Consider the following 23,425-nt stretch of genomic DNA (forward strand, 5'->3'; position numbering starts at 1 on the left):
ATCACGGGCTGCAGCCAATCACAGGCCAATCCCAGGCTGCAGCGGTCACATGGACTGCCGCGTCATCCCGGGAGGTCGGACTGGATGTCGAGAGGGACGCGTCACCAAGGCAACGGTGACGCGTCCCTCTCTTGACATCCAGCCCGACCTCCCTGGATGACGCGGCAGTCCATGTGACCGCTGCAGCCTGGGATTGGCCTGTGATTGGCTGCAGCCGTCACTTGGACTGAATAGTCATCCCGAGAGGTCGGACTGGAGGAAGAAGCAGGGAGTTATCGGTAAGTAGGAACTTCTATTTTTTTTACAGGTTGATGTATATTGTGATCGGTAGTCACTGTCCAGGGTGCTGAAACAGTTACTGCCGATCGTTTAAGTCTTTCAGCACCCTGGACAGTGACTATCTCCGCCAGGTTCGGTCAAAACGTGTTCGGCCGAACCCGGTGAAGTTCGAATTCGCTGCGAACCGAACTTTTCCCGATGTTCGTACCGAAACCGGGTTCAGTTGTCCCGGTTCGCTCATCTCTAATCACGTACATAGTTCTATAGGTTGAAAAAAGACAAAGGTCCATCAAGTTTAACCTTTCTTAATAAATTACCCGCCATTCATTGGTTGATTAATTATAACCTTCAATGTCATTTGCCAATAAATAAGAATCTTTCCTTTTTTTTTTTAAATGCTGACACAGTATCTGCCATCACTACCTCTTGGGATAGGGCTTTCCATAGCTTGACCACTCTAACTGTAAAGAACCCTTTCCTATATTGATGGCTGAAACGTCTTTCTTCCACACGCAATAAATGTGCCCTGGTCCTTTGTAGATTTCTTGGAAGGAACAGATCATCTGCTAGTTCTCTGTATTGGCCACACATATACTTATACATATTAATAAGATCACCACTAAGACGTCTTTTTGCCAAGCTTAACAAGCTAAATTTATCTGGCCTTTCATTGTTAGCGACACCTCCCATCCCATTTAATAATCTCGTTGCCCACCTTTGAACCCTCTCCAGTTCTCCTATATCCTTATTACAATGTGGAGCCCAAATCTAAAATTCCATATTCAAGATGTGGCCTTACAAGGAGTTTAAAGAGGGGTAATATTACATTTAATTTACAGGTTTTTATCTCTTTTTATATACACCCTAAAATCCTATTTGCTTTTGCAGCTGCTGATTGACATTGAGTGCTTCTTCTTAGCTTATTTGTAACCAGAATACACAGGTCCTTCTCTTGTTTCATTATCCCAGTTTTATTTAATTTAATGTATATGCATTAATACTATTATTGCGTCCTAAGTGCATTACTTTACATTTATTGACATTTAATTTCATCTGCCATGTTTTTGCCCATGCTGTTAGCTTATCGAGGTCTTTCCGTAAAATATTTTATAGTCAAGCTGAGTTTTACGTATCCCACAAAGTTTTGTATCGTCAGCAAAAGCTGACACCTTGCTATCAATCCCATGTAGCAAAAGAGAGATAGAGATAAGTCGATGGGCTGGAGACTGCCTTGAAGGACCTTTGCTTTTATACTATTGACAGGCTGTTTCTTATATTGTTATGTATATGTGCATAATATATACACGTACTTGAATTATTTGTTGTCATGAGAATTGTTAAATAATAAAATGGCTACTATGGCCTGTCCACAACGATAATGGATTGTTGTTTATTCTATAGGAGTAAAAATGGGGTGGGGGTCATGCCGAGTGATGGTCTTCTATCCTTTAAGGGAAGACACGGACTAGGCATAAATACGGCAGATTTTTTGTAACGGATTGCAATGCGGAAAATCGGCAGCGTAGTACAGTAACAGCAGAGTGGAACAAATCTCATTCACACACAGTGGAAAACATCAGCCAAAAAAACTTTCATAATCTGACCTGCACTGCAGTTTATTAAGCTGTCAATTTCTGCTGCGGAATCGCTGCTCTTCTGTTGTGGGTTTTTCACATTGAATTCAATGGGAAGGTAAAACCCGCAACAAAGAGGCATGTGATGCGACTTTTGCAGCAGAAAAGTGAGGAAAAAAAAAAGTTATTTTTTATTTGAAATGAATAAAAAAGTTTATACTTACCCCAGCCGTAGTCATAGCGACACAATCCTCTATTCTGAGCCCGGCCTCCTGTCATGACGTTTCACCCCATGTGATTGCTGCAGCCAATCAATTACATGGACTACAGCGTCATCCCAGGAGGTCGGGCTACTCTCAGAAGAGAGGGACGTGTCACAATGACTACGGCTGGGGTAAGTATAAACTTTTTTTTTTATTCCTGCAGGATTTCCGCAGCGGACATGCTGCCCGAAAAAGTGCATCACAATTTGGTGCGGTTTTTCGGATGGAAATTCCTGATGCCAGGGCGGATATGCTGTGTACTTTTACACAGCGTATCCGCTCGTACCAAGTCTTATATTTTTCTATTGTATTGTCAGACGCGTTCCTTCAGATAATTAATTAAACATTAAAGCCTAGGCCGTTAGAATGCTATTTATTTGTTCCTGTAGATTGATCACAGATTCTTCATGATCTGTCTTGAGGATGACAGAAGCATATGCTTCAAGCTGGTTGTGTAGGAGTGTACAGTACTTCATCAGTATATGGAACCTACAAGTATTCCTAATATCTGTTCTACTAAAGTAGGCCGTGCAGTGTAGTATAAAAGCGGAGGCTATATGTCCACAGTTACTGGAGCTCATTACACAATAAATCTTGCTCGCTGTACGGTGGGTTTATCAACATTAATAGATGGAAAAAAATGTTTATATGAAAATATTCTATACATTTAACTGTTGGTGGACACGTCATTCTGAGAAAGAACCACTACTGTTTGGGTCAAAAGTATTATTTTTTTTAAATTTGAAATTCTAGTTAATTCTATTTTTTAAATTAAAGGTAACCTGTCACCAGCGTTTCACCTATTGAACTCTACTCACCCCTCTCTGGCCGCTGCTTTCAAAAGTTCATTACCGTTATCCCCGCTCCTAAACTACTCCTCCGACCGTGCTGCAAACATTTTGTGCTTTTTATGTTAATAATCCATCAGTCTTGTTCATTCCTCTTCTTATGCCCGCCCACCGCTGAAAACTGGCCGCACTGAATGCCGAAATCTCAGCTAAGATGATGTGACCATCATGTATGGTCCAACACCCTTCCCTGCTTCATCCGGGCTTCAAATCTAGTTACTGTGCGTGCGCCGCTACGGTTTCCCATGGTGCGTACGCACCAGAACAGGACAACGATGCGCAAGCGCAGGATTTTGTTTGTGCTGGGGGGAGGCAAGGAGCTGTCAATCAAAAGTAAGGAGGCGGGGTTAACTTGGGAAGGCTTGAGGAATGAAGATATGACTCTTTTCGAACGAAGATATGACTCTTATGCTCATTAGCATATGGCGTAGGAACACTAAAAAACTGAATACTAAAGGTACAGAGTCTACTTAGAAGATAATTATAGGTTACATAAAAATTATTTTTCACCGACTTCCGCCAGGTATTGCTGGTTTATAGGTGAAATTACGGTGACCGGTTCCCTTTTAATTTCAAGTTCAAATATGTTCATACTACATACTCACAATGATGACATTTTTTTGCTGATGTTGTTGTATTATTTTGCGGTAAAAGTCAGAGTTTAATTTATATTATTTAATTTTTTTTTTATGTCTTTCTTGTTAACTTAGGTTTGTAGCAAATAAAGCAGATTTCTAATATGATTGATTTTGCTTGTTTTATTACTTTTATTTTTTTTATGGATGTAGATTTTTTTTTTTACTTTTCATTTACATTTTATTTATAATTATGCATTGAAATATCTACAGTAGTCTGTGCATGAAAAATCTGTTAGGGTATATGTAAGGTATACCGTAGGGTAAGTTCAGGGGCGTAACTAGGAAAGACTGGGCCCCATAGCAAACTTTTGACTGGGGCCCCCCCTCCCCTGGGTGTCACACAACCCCCCCCTTGTAGATAGGGCCTTTTTTACAGCCCCCTTCTGTAGATAGCACCATACATCCCCCTGTAGATAACGCCATACAGCCCCCCCTGTAGAGAACGCCATACAGCCCCCCCTGTAGAGAACGCCATACAGCCCCCCCTGTAGAGAACGCCATGCAGCTCCCCCCTGTAGAGAACGCCATACAGCCCCCCTCTGTAGGGAACGCCATACAGCTCCCCCCCTGCAGGGAACGCTATACAGCGTTCCCCCCCTGTAGGGAACGCCATACAGCGTTCCCCCCCTGTAGGGAACGCCGTACAGCGTTCCCCCCCTGTAGGGAACGCCATACAGCGTCCCCCCTCCCCAAAAAATGCGACCTACAGTGTGTCCTACAAAATACATGTATCCCCTCTCCACAGGATCTAAACAGGATAGGGGATACATGAGTGATCGCTGGCAGCGATAGGGAGAACGGGGGACTGAAAGTCCCCTGAACTTCTCCATGACAAACCTCTGACTTCCGGCGTCTGCGCAGCTCAATAAAAATGAAAGGAGCGCTGGTCACGCATGCGCACAAGCACGACCGGCGCTCCATTCATTTCTACGGAGCTGCCCACACAGACCCCGGAAGTCCGAGGTTTGTGATGGAGAACTTCAGGGGAGTTTCAGTCCCCCATTCTCCCTATCAATGCCAGCGATCACACATGTATCCCCTGTCCTGTGGATATCCTGTGGAGAGGGGATACATGTCCTGTGTAGAGATGAGCGAACTTATCAAAAGTTCGGTTCGGCTAGTTCGCCGAATTTCACAAAAAAGTTCGGTTCGGACCGAACTAGTTCTGACCGAACCTGTCACGTCCGTGCGCCGAGCATGCTACTGTCCGGGGTGCTGATAGAGTTAATGGGCTGCACTAACTCTTTCAGCAACCTTCACAGTACATGCTCGGCGCGCGGAAAATACAATTTAAATGTAATAAAAAAATAAAAATTATACGTTCGTACTTACTTTCCTCCAGTCCGGCCTCCAGCGATGACGTTTCATCCCTTTCGCCGCTGCAGCCAATCACAGGCTGTAGTGGCGGTCACGCACGTCAGGATGACGCTTCATCCCACGTGACCGCCTCTGCAGCCAATCACAGGCTGCAGCGGCGACATGGATGAAACGTCATCGCTGGAGGCCGGACAGGAGGAAAGTAAGTATGAACGTATTATTATTTTTTTTTGGCATGTATGTATGTTGGCATGTATGTATGTTGTCATGTATGTATGTTGTCATGTATGTATGTATGTATGTATATCTGTGCATGTATGTTGGCATGCATGTATATATGTGCATGTTTGTATGTATATTTGCATGTATATATTTGCATGTATGTATGTATGTTTGCATGTGTGTATGTTTGCATGTATGTATTTTTGCATGTATGTTGTCATGTATGTATGTATGTATATATGTGCATGTGTGTATGTATATTTGTATGTATGTATGTTTGCATGAATGTATGTATGTTTGCATGTATGTGTGTTTGCATGAATGTATGTTTGCATGTATTTATGTATGCATGTTTGTATGTATATTTGCATGTGTGTATATATATATATATGTATGTTGTCATGTATGTATGTATGTATGTATGTTGTCATGTATGCATATATGTGCATGTATGTTGGCATGTATGTATATATGTGCATGTGTGTATGTATGTATATTTGCATGTATATATTTGCATGTATGTATGTTGTCATGTATGTATGTATGTATATATGTGCATGTATGTTTGTATGTATGTTGACATGTATGTATACATGTGCATGTTTGTATGTATATTTGCATGTATATATGTTTGCATGTGTGTATGTATGTTTGCATGTATGTATGTATGTATGTTGTCATGTATGTTTGTATGTATGTTGTCATGTATGTATGTATGTATGTATATATGTGCATGTATGTATGTTTGCATGTTTTTATTTTTGCATGTATGTTTGCATGTATGTTTATATATATGTGCATGTATGTAATTATGTTTGCATGTATTTATGTTTGCATGTATATTTGTGCATGCTTGTATATATGTATGTATCTTTGCATGTTTGTTTGTATGTATGTTTTCATGTGTGTGTATGCATGTATGTATGATAGTTTGCATGTATATATGTGTGTATGTTTGCATGTATGTATATTTGCATGTATATATGTGCATGCTTGTATGTATGTTTGTATATATGTATGTATGGCCATGTATGATACTGTCTGCTGGCGCCCTGTATCTAAGTCAACTTCACGGCAGGCTTCTATACATGGTATAACAGTCAGTATCACACATTAAACTGAATCTAAGCCTACGACATGTTTTATTTCATTTTTTTTTTTACAGGTTTGGTGTTTGGACTACGTCGGTTTCGAGGACTACTTCGATGACAGTTTTTTTTTCTACAATAAAATGGTTAATGAGGGTTGTGTTGGGGGTGCTTTATTTCAATAAAATATTTTATCTATATCTTTGTCTTTTTATTTTCAAATTTTATTACTACCACTTTAGTAATGGCCGCTGTCTGAGTGACAACATCCATTACTAAGGCGAGGCTTAGTGTTAGCCGGTGCAGAGGCTAACACTAACCACCATTATTACCCCGGTACCCACCACCACCAGGGGTGCCGGGAAGAGCCAGGTACGATCCAGTACCCGACCATCTGTTGTGATGGTCGGGCTCTGGGGCGGCCGCAGGCTGGTATTATGAGGCTGGGAAGGGCCAAAAACAGTGGACCTTCCCACCCTTGTAATGCTAGGCTGCTGCTGCTGTGTTGTATCTGGCTGGTTATAAAAGTGGGGGGGACCCCACGTCATTTTTTTAAATTATTTATTTATTTAATTTTTTTTTTTTAAAAAGACATGGGGTTCCACCCAATTTATCATAACCAGCCACATACAACACAGTGTTACTAGCCTGGGAATGGACAAAACCAGTGGCCCTTCCCACCAATGTAATGCCAGACTGCTGCGGCCTTGTATATGGCTGGTTATTAAAAATGTCGGGGACCCGTCTATTGCTAAATTTGTTAAATTAAAAAAAAAAAACGACGTGGGGGTCCCCCCCATTTTTATAACCAGCCCGATACAACACAGCAGCAGCAGCCTAGCATTACAAGGGTGGGAAGGTCCACTGATTTTGGCCCTTCCCAGCCTCATAATACCAGCCTACGGCCGCCCCAGTACCCGACCATCACAACAGATGGTCGGGTACTGGATCGTACCAAGCTCTTCCCGGCACCCCTGGTGGTGGTGGGTACCGGGGTAATAATGGGTGGTTAGTGCTAGCCTCTGCACCGGCTAACACTAAGTACCGCCTTTATAATGAACGCTGTCAATCAGCCAACTGCCATTATCTAGGCACTAATAAAGTTTAAAAAAAAACACAAAGACAATTCTTTTTTATTGAAATAAGAAATCCCCAACAAAACCCTCGTTAACCATTTTATTAAAATTTGAAAAAACGTAGATCTACGCAGTAGTCCAACGAATCGAAGACGTAGTCCAATCGGTACATCAAAATCTGCAACAACATAAAAAAACAGTTATCAATGTGAACAATACCAATACTTCTACTCACCTACACACATATATACACGCACACACAAACAACCATACACAGACACACATATATACACAAACACAACAAGATATACACACACACACATAAACAGACAAACACACACACATATACACAAACTCACACATATACAAACAAAAACACACATATCCAAACACACACACACACAGTTATACACACACAAACATGAACACATATACACAAACACACCCATATATACACACAAACACACACCCATATACACAAACACACACACATACAAAAACACACACAAACATCTACACACAAACATATACACAAATACACCCATATATACACAAACATACACAAACACACCCATATATACACACACACATATACACAAACACACATATAAAAACAAAAAAAGACAAAGTCACATACCCAAACACACATATATACACAAACACACACATACACAAACACGGTTTCTTTTAAATGCTGCTGGGGAACCCGCTCGATCCACTATATAAGGCTGCGCTACAGTGCAGCATTTAAAAGAAACAGGATCTAGACCTGTCCATAGAGTTTAAGGCAGCACAGAGTATTTCAGGAGATGAGCGTGCAGATTCAGTGCTGCTGTGAACTCTGCTCTTACCATTACGTAGCTCTCAGTCTGTTACCTCTCCTCCACTCCTGTCCTCAAGAACACCTTCACATGATTGGCAAGTCACCACGTAATGGTAAGAGCAGAGTTCACAGCAGCACAGAGTATTTCAGGAGATGAGCGTGCGGATCTTGTGCGGGGTGGTGACTTGCCAATCATGTGAAGGTGTTATTGAGGACAGGAGTGGAGGAGAGGTAACAGACTGAGCTACGTAATGGTAAGAGCAGAGTTCACAGCAGCACTGAATCTGCACGCTCCTCTCCTGAAATACTCTGTGCTGCTGTGAACTCTGTTCTTACCATTACGTAGCTCAGTCTGTTACATCTCCTCCACTCCTGTCCTCTATAACACGTTCACATGATTGGCAAGTCACCACCACGCACAAGATCCGCACGCTCATCTCCTGAAATACTCTGTGCTGCTGTGAACTCTGCTCTTACCATTACGTGGTGACTTGCCAATCATGTGAAGGTGTTCTTGAGGACAGGAGTGGAGGAGAGGTAACAGACTGAGAGCTACGTAATGGTAAGAGCAGAGTTCACAGCAGGACTGAATCTGCACGCTCATCTCCTGAAATACTCTGTGCTGCCTTAAACTCTGTGGACAGGTCAGGATCCTGTTTCTTTTAAATGCTGCACTGTAGCGTAGCCTTATATAGTGGATCGAGCGGGTTCCCTAGCAGCATTTAAAAGAAACAGGATCCTGACCTGTCCACAGAGTTTAAGGCAGCACAGAGTATTTCAGGAGATGAGCACGGGCAGCCGTTCGTTTTTCCGAGCCGTGCTCCCATTATGCACACGACCGTAAAAACACCCGTTATTGCGGGTCGTAATTACGACCCGCAATAACGGGCTCATAGACTTCTGTTACCCACGGGTACCTTTCCGTTTTCTCACGGGAAGGTGCCCGTGCCGTTAAAAAAATAGAACATGTTCTATTTTTCTATTTTACGGGCCGTGCTGCTATAATTATAATGACAGCACGGTTCGCAAAAGCGGCCGGCTGCCCGTGGCCGGCCGGCCGGCCGTGCTCGTAGTTACGAGTCGTAATTACGAGCACGGCCCATAAAATAAAAAAATAGAACATGTTCTATCTTTTTAACGGCACGGGCACCTTCCCGTGAGAAAACGGGAAGGTACCCGTGGCTAACAGAAGTCTATGGGCCCGCTATTTCGGGTCGTAATTACGACCCGTGATAACGGGTGTTTTTATGGTCGTGTGCATGAGGCCCCGTAATGACGGGTGGCTACATGTATGCACCCGTCATTACGGCAGCGTTGCTAGGCAACGTCAGTAAGGGTATGTGCACACACACTAATTACGTCCGTAATTGACGGACGTATTTCGGCCGCAAGTACCGGACCGAACACACTGCAGGGAGCCGGGCTCCTAGCATCATATTTATGTACGATGCTAGGAGTCCCTGCCTCTCCGTGGAACTACTGTCCCGTACTGAAAACATGATTACAGTACGGGACAGTTGTCCTGCAGAGAGGCAGGGACTCCTAGCATCGTACATAACTATGATGCTAGGAGCCCGGCTCCCTGCACTGTGTTCGGTCCGGTACTTGCGGCCGAAATACGTCCGTCAATTACGGACGTAATTAGTGTGTGTGCACATACCCTAAATAGTCACTGTCCAGGGTGCTGAAAGAGTTAACTGATCGGCAGTAACTGTTTCAGTACCCTGGACAGTGACTACCGATCGCAGTACCTGTAAAAAAAAAGACGTTCATACTTACCGGGAACTCCCTGCTTCCTCCAGTCCGGTCTCCTGGCCGTTGCCTTGGTGACGCGTCCCTCTCGACATCCGGCCCGACATTCCTTGATGACGATGCAGCCCATGTGAGCGCTGCAGCCAATCACAGGCTGCCGCGGCCTCTGCAGCCAATCACAGGCTGCAGAGGCCTCTGCAGCCAATCACAGGCTGCCGCGTCAGAAAAGGTCGGACTGGAGGAAGAAGAGGGACTCGTCCGCAAGACAACGACCGGGTACGTATGAAATGCTTTTTATTTTATTTTTAATCAGCAGCCTCTTTTCTCTATCAGTGATTGATAGAGATAAGCGGCTGCCGATTTGTATAATGTTTTTGACCGGGTTCGGTCAAAACGGGTTCGGCCGAACCCGGTGAAGTACGGATTCGCTGCGAACCGAACTTTTCCGGAAGTTCGGACCGAAACCGGGTTCGGTTGTCCCGGTTCGCTCATCTCTAGTCCTGTGGATATCCTGTGGAGAGGGAATACATGTCCTGTGGATATCCTGTGGAGAGGGAATACATGTCCTGTGGATATCCTGTGGAGAGGGGATACATGTCTTTTGCTCTATTTTGCGCCTTCAGGACCAGACACCGTTTAGCCATTTTTAGCACATGTTAGTTAAATGGCTATAACTTTTTTATTTGTTGGGCTAACGACGTGATTTTTGCGACATTTTTTTCCGTAGACAATGCAGGTTTCATTTTTTTATCGTTTTTATACACACCTTTTTTGCTATTTTAGAATTTTTATTTGAAAATAATAATAAAAAAATAAGCTTTTTTACATTTCAGCTATTTTTTTTTTGGTAATAACATAGTTTTACCCTAAAATAGACCTTTTATTTGTGATCGTCATTGTCTACCATAAATTTTAATATATTACATGTCTATATTAGGGTAATTGGGTCAGCGCTAGCGTTACAACAATGATTGGCGGGGGGAACGTTTTTTTTTTGGGGTGGGTATTTTATGTGTATTTATTATTTACATTTTTTTTGCACTTTACTTTATTATTTTTTTTCTTTCTTTTACACCGTGTTTTTCCACTGTAACTGGGGCTGCACAGCAGCCCCAGTTACAGGGGAAATCAGCCCTCTCATAGTGACGATTGTCACTAATAGGGCTGTGCTGGGTCTAGTAAGACCCAGCAGTAGTCTGTCACTAACGGCACCCGGTGATCATGTGACCAGTCACATGATCACCGGGAGGAATAGAGACAGCGCCGCTGCTGCTGCCTCTATTCCTGTACACAGCGCTCATTCAGCGCTGTGTACAAGTGATCAGAGAAAACAGAAGCAGCGAAAGCTGCTTCCATCCTCTCCTCAGGGTCCCCGGCAGTCACTGACAGCCGGAGACCCGACATTCAGCTGCCCGATCGCGCGGGCAGCAAGTTAAAGCCCGAGCCGTAGAAAGTCTATGGCTCAGGTTTTAAGGACCCTGACCGCTGGCCGTAAAAATACAGCCAGCGGTCGGGAACCAGTTAATGGCAGAGCGGGGAGATACCTCCCTGCTCTGCCGTAGTGTTCAGTGGCGTCCCACTGTAGCAGCCATAGCGGCTGCTAGCGGAGCCTCCGGCCATGGTGGGGGCCCGTGCCAGCGGGGCAACACGGGCCCCCTCATGCCGCGGGCCCCATAGCAGCCGCTACTGCTGCTACGGCGGTAGTTACTCCACTGGGTAAGTTCACACGTAGCGTAAATATTGCAGATTTTCTGCAACAGATTTAATTGCAGAAAATCCACAGTGTAATACAATAACAGCAGAGTGGATGAGATTTAAACAAATCTCATTTGAACAAATTTTATCCAGACGCTGCGTAAAAAACCTGCCGAAAAAAAACTCAGGAAAATTTTTTAAAAAAAGCTTATACTTACCCAAATCTCTCTGCTTCTGCGTCCAGCCCGACCTCCAGGATTGACGTTTCATTCCATGTGACTGCTGCAGCCAATCACAGGATGCAGCAGTTACATGGGAGGAAACGTTATCGCAGGAGGCTAGCCTGCGGGATGTCAGAGGGACTCGTCGCCATGGCTACGGGTAAGAATAGGCTTTTTTTTAATTAGCTTTTTCCGCAGCTGACATTCCGGCCGAAAAACTACACCACAATTTAGTGCGTTTTTCGACCGGAATTCCCTCCGGGCTCCAAGACGGTTAAGGTGTGTACCTTTACGCAGCGTATCCGCCCTATCTGAACATACCCAAACAGGGGCTCTCACAGGATAATCTGGCTGTTTTTGGAAATCTGTCACTACTTTTAACCCCCTACATAGCTAACAATGCTACATAGGTGAAAAGTTTAGGCCCCATTCAAATAACATTTTTTGGCCATTAGTTTAGCATATACGCTGGGAAAAGCTGTGTTAAATGTATACGTCATCAACTTTTAATGACTTATATGTTAAACGAATGCCATAAAAACCCTATGGGTGAGGATGCCACTGTTAAGCATACAGTGGAATCCACCACCTATAGTCTACCACGTAAAAAAAATCATATACCCAACGGTATTCCATTGTATAGAGTAGTGTAATCTACTATGCTATTCCATAGCTTTTTTTGCAGTATACTTCTATATATGGAAGCCCCGTTTTGGCCTCAGTTGGGCTAATGTAACCCTATAGACATATTTAGCATGTGTACCGGGAGCTTTTCTGGCATACACGCTAAACATGCTGTAACAAACATGAACTTGGATCTTACTCCAAGCATAACAAGGAAAATAAAATTTTAGTTGCTCACACGCCGTATGCGAATGAGATACCCAATGTCGGCCGAGCAGAGAAGTGTCCTAGCTTCTCGGCTGCAAATCCTCACCAATCATTTCCCTATTCTCTTAAGTGATGTCTCTAGCGGACTCCTGCCTCATAACATGATATATTTTATGCATATTTATGAAGCCCATTTGGCTCGGTGACCAAATTTTAGCTCCATAGCTAATAAAATGGCTGCATAAATTTAGTTACTTCCTGGTCCAGCGGCAAGAGGAAGAAGTAGGCAGGAACCAGAAGCATTTTCAAGACAGCTAAGATTTTTTTCCCCGATATAATATTTTTTGTTAGTTTATTTAATTAAATAAGATAAAAAGCACAGTGAATGAGGCAGCAAACATAGACAAAACATGTTGGGTCCATCTAAAAATGTAGGACCAGTCTCAATATATTTCCATTACCTAATTATATCCTAATTAATGTCAATTTGTCATTTTCTACCTGACTGAACATGAGATTGAAGAGAATTTCAACTGTTATGTCCTTGCAGACTACTGTGTCTGAAAAGCCCATATCTCAGAGCGTACAAAATGTTTCATTAGAATGTTTGGGAGGGAAGGATGATTTTCTTTTCTAGTTTCCACCATAGAGAAGGTCATTCTATAAAAGGCAGTATTTTTCTCACTAGTTATTATGTAATACGTAACTGCATGTAAGATATGAAATCCTCTAACAATTACTTTTAATGCAAGGTGATATGGACTCATGTGTTCTGCTTCTACCGGAAAAGCTTTTAACTTCTCCGTATGGCGCCTTAAATCTGTCACTGAATTCGATTGTTGTGTGTTTTGATACCCTGAACATCCAAATGCAAGGATGCTCAAGTGTTCACCGGTGTGTAACACAGATTCCTATAGATCTCTGCAGCTTTACTGATGCAATGTCAACATTCATACACACTTTTTATAACTTGTTCATATGGAGGGTTTCTTGTATCTTGAAGTGAATGTTCACCCTAGAAGGGGCTTAGACTATAAAGACCCTTTTACACAAGCCAATTATTTGGCAAACGAGTGCTCATATTAACCCTCTTTTCCAATCATTGCCCTATGTAAACAGGGCAACGATCAGCCGATGAACGAGTGTTTGCTCGTTCACGGGCTGATCGAATAGTTTCTGCAGCAGAAAATATTATCGTTGACGGCAGCACATCTCCCAGTGTAAACATGGAGTCGCGCTGCTGACATGATAGAAATGTATGGGGACGAGTGATCGTAGTAACGAGCTCTCGTCCCCATATATAGCTCCTCGTGAAAGGTGAAAACAAACGCCGATCAACAAGCTGTCTTGTTGATTGGCGCTCGTTGTTATGGCCAAAATTGGCCGTTGTAAAAGGACCCTACCTGCATACTGTTATACATGACCAAAGGATAGGTGATAAATATCTGATCGGTGGGGGTCCGACCACTGGGAGCCCCATATGAATTGAGCGGTAGGGCGTATGCTCAGCCACCGCTCCTTTAATTTCTTTGAGGCTGCCGAAGAGAGCGCTCGGCAGCCCCATAGAAATGAATGGATTAGTGGCCGAGCATGCGCACTCAGGCTCCATTTCAATGGAGCTCGGAGGAACGACATGGTAATCCCGCTCTCGTGAGCCTTGCAAGTCCCAGCAATTGGACGCCCATAAATCAGATATTTATCACCTGCCCTTCTACAGCCTATGCACACCATTTGAAAACGTTTTTTTAAATAAATAAATAAATAAATATATAAATGTCTATCAGTGTGTTTGGTGCAACTTTCTAATGACTTTTAAATAATAAAAATTATTTTAACTTTTTGAGATACAGCTGCTTTGTATCCTGTATACAGAGCAGCTGTATCTAGGCTGAAACCTGTATCCATCAGATCAGCGGAACTGGCGGGTCGGATCCACCTGTTATCGATTACATCTAAATTAGGAACTTAGATGTGATCGGTAAAAGTTCGATCTTGCGTGTTTCGGACCCGCTGTCACTGAACCCGTCAGTGCCGCTGACCTGACGGATTCAAGTCTCAGCACATGATACAGCCACTCTGTATACAAAATACAAAGGAGCTGTATCTCAAAAAGTAAAAATAATTTTTAATTAAAAGTAATCAGAAAGTTGTACTAATCTCACTGATACACATTTTTATTAAAATAAAAACGTTGTTAAAGGTCTTATAGGTGATGAAAGTCAATTATGATCGCACTACTAGAGGGAATCCAGAGCATCATGTATCATTTATAATATAGTGACCAGATAAAATAGTACTTTTATGAAGAAACACTTTCAAAGTTGGGGCATCCATTGAAGGCAGATTAATGATCATTGTCATCTATCAAAAAGAAGAAAAAGAGTGTAGAAATATGAGCCTTTACGTTTCAAAATGAAAGGGGTTGTACCATCAGCACAATCTGTCCATATGCCCTATCAGGGTACATATATGTCGTAGAAGGTGGTCCTATAAATACAGTGAAGGAAATAAGTATTTGATCCCTTGCTGATTTTGTAAGTTTGCCCACTGTCAAAGACATGAACAGTCTAGAATTTTTAGGCTAGGTTAATTTTACCAGTGAGAGATAGATTATATAAAAAAAAAAAAGAAAATCACATAGTCAAAATTATATATATTTATTTGCATTGTGCACAGAGAAATAAGTATTTGATCCCCTACTAACCATTAAGAGTTCAGCCTCCTCCAGACCAGTTACACGCTCCAAATCAACTTGGTGCCTGCATTAAAGACAGCTGTCTTAAATGGTCACCTGTATAAAAGGCTCCTGTCCACAGACTCAATTAATCAGTCTGACTCTAACCTCTACAACATGGGCAAGACCAAAGAGCTTTCTAAGGATGTCAGGGACAAGATCATAGATCTGCACAAGACTGGAATGGGCTACAAAACCATAAGTAAGACGCTGGGTGAGAAGGAGACAACTGTTGGTGCAATAGTAAGAAAATGGAAGACATACAAAATGACTGTCAATCGACATCGATCTGGGGCTCCATGCAAAATCTCACCTCGTGGGGTATCCTTGATCCTGAGGAAGGTGAGAGCTCAGCCGAAAACTACACGGGGGCAACTTGTTAATGATCTCAAGGCAGCTGGGACCACAGTCACCAAGAAAACCATTGGTAACACATTACGCCGTATTTAATATATTAATACGCTTAATTAATTTACAGATGATCTGCAAAGAGGAGTGGGCCAAAATTCCATCTAACATGTGTGCAAACCTCATCATCAACTACAAAAGACGTCTGACTGCTGTGCTTGCCAACAAGGGTTTTGCCACCAAGTATTAAGTCTTGTTTGCCAAAGGGATCAAATACTTATTTCTCTGTGCACAATGCAAATAAATATATATAATTTTGACTATGTGATTTTCTTTTTTTTTTTTTATATATAATCTATCTCTCACTGGTAAAATTAACCTAGCCTAAAAATTCTAGACTGTTCATGTCTTTGACAGTGGGCAAACTTACAAAATCAGCAAGGGATCAAATACTTATTTCCTTCACTGTATATGGCTTATTGTGAATTCTCCCGGTGATAACAGGGATTTCACATGCGGTATTCCTGTATGCATGTAATGTGGGGTTACTGGAGTGGTTCCACACCGTCCGGTCCTTGCTTGGAAAAGCAGCCGTACCGCTCTGCGCTCAGAGACCCACTCACCCTTGGTAGGCAACCTGTCTCCTCAGCTCCACAAAGGCCTACCGTCACATTTCTAGAACTCTGATCCATCATAATCTTCAGTCTCCCCTGACTTTCCGCAGAGGGACAAGCCTTCTTACGCTGGTGACCAGATTCTCGTCCACAGCTGCTCAGACCTACAACACTTCAGTTTAGTACCGCATGCGGTTATCCCCCGCTCTGCATTGAGGGAGCCGAACATTCCCCTTTAAGGGCTCTCACTGTCCCACCTAACTGCGTAGTGGCGCAGCGCCTCAGCATCTCTACGCTCTGATCACATCCAGCCCCAGGCTCTTCCTGGGCCTAGCCAAATCCTATGTACCTCTATGTCACTTTCCCAAGAAGCCTCTTATGCCTTTGTACAGTGACAGTACCGCATATATACGACAGCACCACAGATCACCACAGCCTGGCCTCCAGCGAACCTGTTAGACAAAGCATTATATACAATGCAATACAATATATATACAAGTATACATTTGCTGTGCGGTTCATTTAAAGAGACAGGTAACCACTTAAATTCAATAAGCACTCCACAGGCAGCAAATGGAGGTTAAAAAGTTCACCCTCCTTACATGCACACTTACTATGGCCAGGAAAAGGGGCAGGCAGTGGTAGGCACCAGCCTAGAGCACCATTAAACCTCAGGCATGGTAGGCAACTTGTTTTAAGCAGAGAAGATGCAGCTTCACCTGCTTGTTTCTGGTTGGCCCCATTCCCACGCCTCTCTTTTCTATTCTCAAAGGCTCACTTACTTCTACTTCATTCTATCCTTCCCGTACATGTTCCTTCATCAACATTGATAAAGCCTGGGGATAACCAATTTTATGCATTCTGCTAGCATTTACCACTAGGGGGAGCTTTTCACACATGAATGTATACAGCTGGCATTGAGTTCTATGAAAGCTGCATAAATCTGTATGCAGTTATCTCCCGCTAGTGATAAATAAGAGGAGGCATAGTGATAAAGTGTAAAAAAAACAACTATATGGAGAAAACAAAATGTAAACAAACTGAACAATAAACATTACTTAAACAACCTGATTACTAAGATTTGCCATACTTTGCTTATTGGTCGGGTCCCTGGACCTGTCAGCTCTCCTGTGTAGTGCCATATAAAGGATCTGTTGGCTCTCCTGTGTGGTGTAGTATAGAGGATCTGTCAGCTCTCCTGTGTAGTGTAGTATAGAGGATCTGTCAGTTCTCCTGTGTGGTGTAGTATAGAGGATCTGTCAGTTCTCCTGTGTGGTGTAGTATAGAGGAGCTGTCAGTTCTCAGGTGTGGTGTAGTATAGAGGAGATGTCCGTTCTCCTGTGTGGTGTAGTATAGACGATCTGTCAGCTCTCATGTGTGCTGTAGTATAGAGGAGCTATCAGCTCTCCTGTGTGATGTAGTATAGAGGATCTGTCAGCTCTCGTGTGGTGTAGTATAGAGGAGATGTCAGCTGTCCTGTGTGGTGTCATATAGAGGATCTGTCAGTTCTCCTGTGTGGTGTAGTATAGAGGATCTGTCAGCCCTCCTGTGTGGTGTCATATAGAGGATCTGTCAGTTCTCCTGTGTGGTGTAGTATAGAGGATCTGTCAGCCCTCCTGTGTGGTGTAGTATAGAGGATCTGTCAGCTCTCCTGTGTGGTGTAGTATAAAGGACCTGTCAGTTCTCCTGTGTGGTGTAGTATAGAGGATCTGTCAGTTCTCCTGTGTGGTGTAGTATAGAGGACCTGTCAGCTCTCTTGTGTGGTGTAGTATAGAGGATCTGTCAGCTCTCCTGTGTGGTGTAGTATAGAGGAGCTGTCAGTTCTCCTGTGTGGTGTAGTATAGAGGATCTGTCAGCTCTCCTGTGTGGTGTAGTATAGAGGAGCTGTCAGTTCTCCTGTTTGGTGTAGTATAGAGGATATGTTAGCTCTCCTGTGTGGTGTAGTATAGAGGATCTGTCAGCTCTCCTGTGTGGTGTAGTATAGAGGAGCGGTCAGTTCTCCTGTGTGGTGTAGTATAGAGGATCTGTCAGTTCTCCTGTGTGGTGTAGTATAGAGGATCTGTCAGCTCTCCTGTGTGGTGTAGTATAGAGGATCTGTCAGCTCTCCTGTGTGGTGTAGTATAGAGGAGCGGTCAGCTCTCCTGTGTTGTGTAGTATAGAGGATCTGTCAGATCTCCTGTGTGGTGTAGTACAGAGGAGCTGTCAGTTCTCCTGAGTGGTGTATTATATGGAGGATCTGTCAGCTTTCCTGTGTGGTGTAGTATAGAGGATCTGTTGGCTCTCCTGTGTGGTGTAATATAGAGGATCTGTCGGTTCTCCTGTGTGGTGTAGTATAGAGGATCTGTCAGATCTCCTGTGTGGTGTATTATATAGAGGATCTGTCAGATCTCATGTGTGGTGTAGTATAGAGGAGCTGTCAGCTCTCCTGTGTGGTGTAGTATAGAGGATCTGTCAGTTCTCCTGTGTGGTGTAGTATAGAGGAGCTGTCAGATCTCCTGTGTGGTGTAGTATAGAGGAGCTGTCAGCTCTCCTGTGTGGTATAGTATAGAGGACCTGTTAGCTCTGCTGTGTGGAGAATCAACCCTTTCCTGCCCCATGACAAAACTGTACGTCATGGAGCAGGGGGGTGAAGTTTGGAGTTGACACGCTGCTCTAATAGCCAGGAACAATAATCGCACTGTTCCTGGCCGTTTGACTAGTTAAATGCTGCGGTCAACAGCTCCCGCGGCATTTAAACCGTTATACAGAGGGGGTAGCCCCCTCCGATAGCCCATCGCCCCCCCCACGACGCAATTGAGGGTCGCTGATGGTTGTCATGGCAGCTCGGGGACCTAATGAATACTCTCAGGTCTGCCTTTTCATGCCTCCTGCAGGGCGAGGCAGAAGCCTGTAAAAATTACAATATGCTGCAATACATTTGTATTGCGGTGTATTGTCCCTAGGGGGACTGATAAATAGTGTGTAAAAAAAAGTAAAATACATTCTTCAGGAGTTTAAAAAAATGTAAAGTTCAAAAAACTCCCATTTTTCCCCACTCACAATGTAAAAAATATGCGTCCATAAAAGTCCAACCTATTACAATATACAAGTAATTAACTCGCATGGTGAGTGGCATAAAATTTTTTTATTATTTACAACACCAGAATCTTTGTTTTTTTGTCACCTTAGCGCTAACATTTTTTTTAATAAAAAGTGATCAAAAAATCGTATGTACCAAAAAAAGATACCAATAAAGACTACAGCTCGTCCCACAAAAAATAAGCCCTCCCAGCGCTCAATCGACCAAAAAAATAAAAAAGTTATGTCTCTGACAATGTGGTGAAACAAAACAATTTATTTTTTAACAATTTTTTTTTTCTTTGTAAAAGCAGTAAAGTATAAAAAAAATGATATGAATTTGGTATCACCATAATCGTATTGAGTTAAGTTGTCATTTTTACCGCACAGGGAAAGCCGTAAAAACGAAACCCAAGAAACACTGGAGGAATTGAATTTTTTCCACTTCCACCCTACAAAAAAATTTTTTTTTCCCAGTACATTATATGGTACTTTAACTGGTGCCATTAGAAATGGCTCTTGGAAGGCAAAGAGTAAAAAAACTAAAACAAAAAAATGAGAACCGTCTGGGTCTTTAAAGGGTTAAAGAGGATCTATCAGCTCTTCTAACATGTCTTTTTTAGTAAATACTTTTATTCCAATGATTTAACAATGTTGGAATACCTTTTCCTAGAAATCTGTTTTGTGTCGTTCCTCTGTTATTCCTCCGGGAACTGTATGAATAAATTGACAACTGGGTTTTACCATTCCCTTCATCAATTGGGTGCGACTCTACAAAGTCTGACACTATCCAAGCAGTGCTGTAAGTGACATAGTGTGTAGATGACCCCTATTGACAAGGTGAATGGTAACACCCAGTTGCTAATTTATTCCTAAATTTTCAGGAACACAGGAACGGCACAATACAGAGTTTTAAGAAAAGATGCTCCAGAATTTGTATTTCACGGGGAATGCAGACATGTCAGGAGAGCTGACAGGTGTTCTTTAAATATATATTCTCTATCATTATGGAATCCCCAGTAGATGCTTTATAGAACAGCACCAGTGACATTGATAGAAATACATCAATTTGGTTTTAGGTCGTCACAAAGCGACACCACTAATTGGTAGTTATGAAATCCTTTTACTGAGCAGTAATGGAATATTACACACATTTCCGACATGTGAGCTTTGAAGGTAGAACCATTTTATTGTCAGTTTCTAGAAACTCAGAGATGAATATCCATTACCATAATGCTGAGGTGGCACCACAATGGTTTAATAACCTAAGTTTAAAAGGAAAAAAAAAAAATCAATGAAAACTATTACGTTCCTGTAAAACCGGAAATTGGTCAATTCCAGAAAGAGAAAAATGATGTAGGACTTGTCAGATTTTGCTCAAATTCGGCAAATTAGTTTATTTATTCCAAATATAATTTTCCCTCCTTCCCTGTGAACGGTTAATTTTATTTTTAAATGAAAGACTAAAATGCTGAACTCCGCTCCAGATTTAATTTAATCTCTCTCTTTGATAATTTTTATTTTTTCATTTCTTTATTTTCCCTGTACTGCGATGCTTTGGGGAAATGTTGATGTTGAGCTTCTAACGAAGAAGTCGAAGGAAAAAAAAAAACAGTTGATTATTTGCTATGAGTGGAAAATAATTATACATTTCATTTCAGAAATTGTTAAGTGTTAGCAATACCTGCTGGTCAGAATTATTCATACCTACAGTATATTGTAGTCATGAAACTTTGATTACATATTTATGATTAAGATACATTATGCTACGCTTGGTTCCTAATGTTATTTTGCATGGATATGAATTATCAATGCCGTGTTTACCATATTGGTCTGCAAAGAATATTTCTGATATATTAAAAGGTCAACGGGAAACAGATTTGGGCTATGTTCACATGTGCCTCATGGTTTCTTTTCAAAACAGAAACGGCAACAAAGTGCTGGATCTATAATAAGACGCTTACCACTAGCGCCTAACAAAAACCAGTGACATATAATGGGTTTTGCTGGCTTAGAGGTGTCCGTCGTCTTGCTTGAAAGAAAAGTGCTGCATGCAGTACTATTTTCAAGGTCAAATTTATTGGAATCTATGACGGAACTCCAAACAAAGTTCAATGTTCAATTTAGATATTTTTTGATTTAAAGGAGCTTTCCCAACTTGAACATTTATGGCATAACCTCTGGCTCTGGGACGCACCTATTTCCGACCCTTGCCCAGCCTGGAGAAGCCGGCCGCCGGGTGCTGCATCCAGGCAGAGAATGATTGGGGAGGGGGCCACGACTCCCATAGAAATGAATAGAGAGAGACATGCCCATGCACGGCAACCTCTCGATTCATCCTCCGCCTGGATGCAAGAGCCAATGGCCGACTAACCAGGTGGGACAAGGGTCAGGTGACGCCTGTTCTGGAGATTTGCGGGTCCCAGAGCTGGGACCCGTATCTATTGGACATTTATGACATATCCCGTGAATATGCTATAAATGTTTCAGTTGGGAATTCCCCATTAATAAAAATATTTTGAGTACTTTAGATTATCTTTTCATAAGTAGATTGTCATTTATTAGAATTTGTTGCTTTCCTTTTGGTATATGCAATGTATTTTTGTTTGCAAACATAGCTTTATAAATATATTTTTGCAAGATTCCTTTGTGATATCTAGATTTTTTTAATTTATACAGTATAGGTATTTTACAGTTTCATTGGAATATGGGAAAGTACCTATGCACTCGGCACCACAACCAATATAGCGCAAATAGTGAGCTACCCTAATATTTTTCTACCTTTAATTTAATTGTTAAGGATTTTACTAAAGTTATGAATTTATTCAAAGGGTTGTCTAATGAAGACAATCCCCATCTATATGCCTTATTACAGGTTCTCCTCTTAGGACACCTCTGTAACATAGAGTGGAGTGGCACTTGGTCTTGCAGACTTGGTTACTATTTAATACTACATTTTAATACAACAGCTGTTGCAGGGAAATGTGTTGCCGGATGACAATCTCCTTCGCAATATCAGCTGGGTGCTGGGGGCTTCAGGGGCACTAAAGAAGAGAAAGTCTTACTGAGGCATACCGTTTTTAAGTTTTATGACCCATAATCTTACGGGTCATAAATATAGTGTAAGTTTGACCTCTGTGAATCCGACTGTTTCTGAGGGGTTCCAAATAATCATTCTTGGCTGGAGAACAGGACACACATGCATAATTAATCTCCAGAACGATGAATGGGAGCGTGTTAAAAAAAAAATAACGCCTGACCCAAGCCTAATTTAACTTTATGACCTTTCTGATTGGGAGATAGGAGCCTCTTCAACTCTGAAACGTGTAGCTTCTTATTATGTTTCTCACTAGAGAATTGGTCCCTCTAAGATGCATTCGGTTTGGTGCTGGCTAAACTGGGATGCGGAGACTTGTAGTTCTTTGTAGACACTGAACCGCTTACGGAAAGTGTCAGGGACTGCGAAGGTTAAATATAGGAGTGAACGTATTCAAAAAATGCCCAGGACCAGGATCGGTGTACAAGGGGTAAGAGGGGCGTGGTAAAGGTGATATAAGTGTTGGTCTTGGGGTAGAACACCCTCTTACCTTCAAGCTGCAGCGTGAGGAACATCCTTCCGTTGGAGCTGGAAGATCTTGAGCTTTTCCTTTTTTCCCTGGATTCGGTGGTCGTTCATTTTATTCAGATGGCTGAGGATGTCTTGCGTCAGGTTGCACAGCGGGTGGCATCGGAAGGGACTGCCTTGCTGGAATCCCTGCTGGCGAGTGGAAGAAGGGACATGGTGACTGCGGTCGTGGAACAGCCTGCAGTGGCTACCCGAGGTAGGTCGCAGCGCTGGGACTTGCTTCCTGCTCGCGAGAGCAGCCGGCGATTACATCATCGCTCCCTGCTCTGTCCTCCGTTGAACCGGAAGTGGTTGGAGAGATGGCAGAGACGGGACTTCCGTTGCAGCGCAGGTCAGCCAGGAAGCAAGATGGCGGCGCCCATAGAAGGATTCTGACAAAAAGAAGCAAGCGATGAGTGATCAGCCCAGCCTTGGTGCCGG

This window comes from Rhinoderma darwinii, chromosome 13 (assembly GCF_050947455.1).
Source record: "Rhinoderma darwinii isolate aRhiDar2 chromosome 13, aRhiDar2.hap1, whole genome shotgun sequence".
Taxonomy (NCBI): Eukaryota; Metazoa; Chordata; class Amphibia; order Anura; family Rhinodermatidae; genus Rhinoderma; species Rhinoderma darwinii.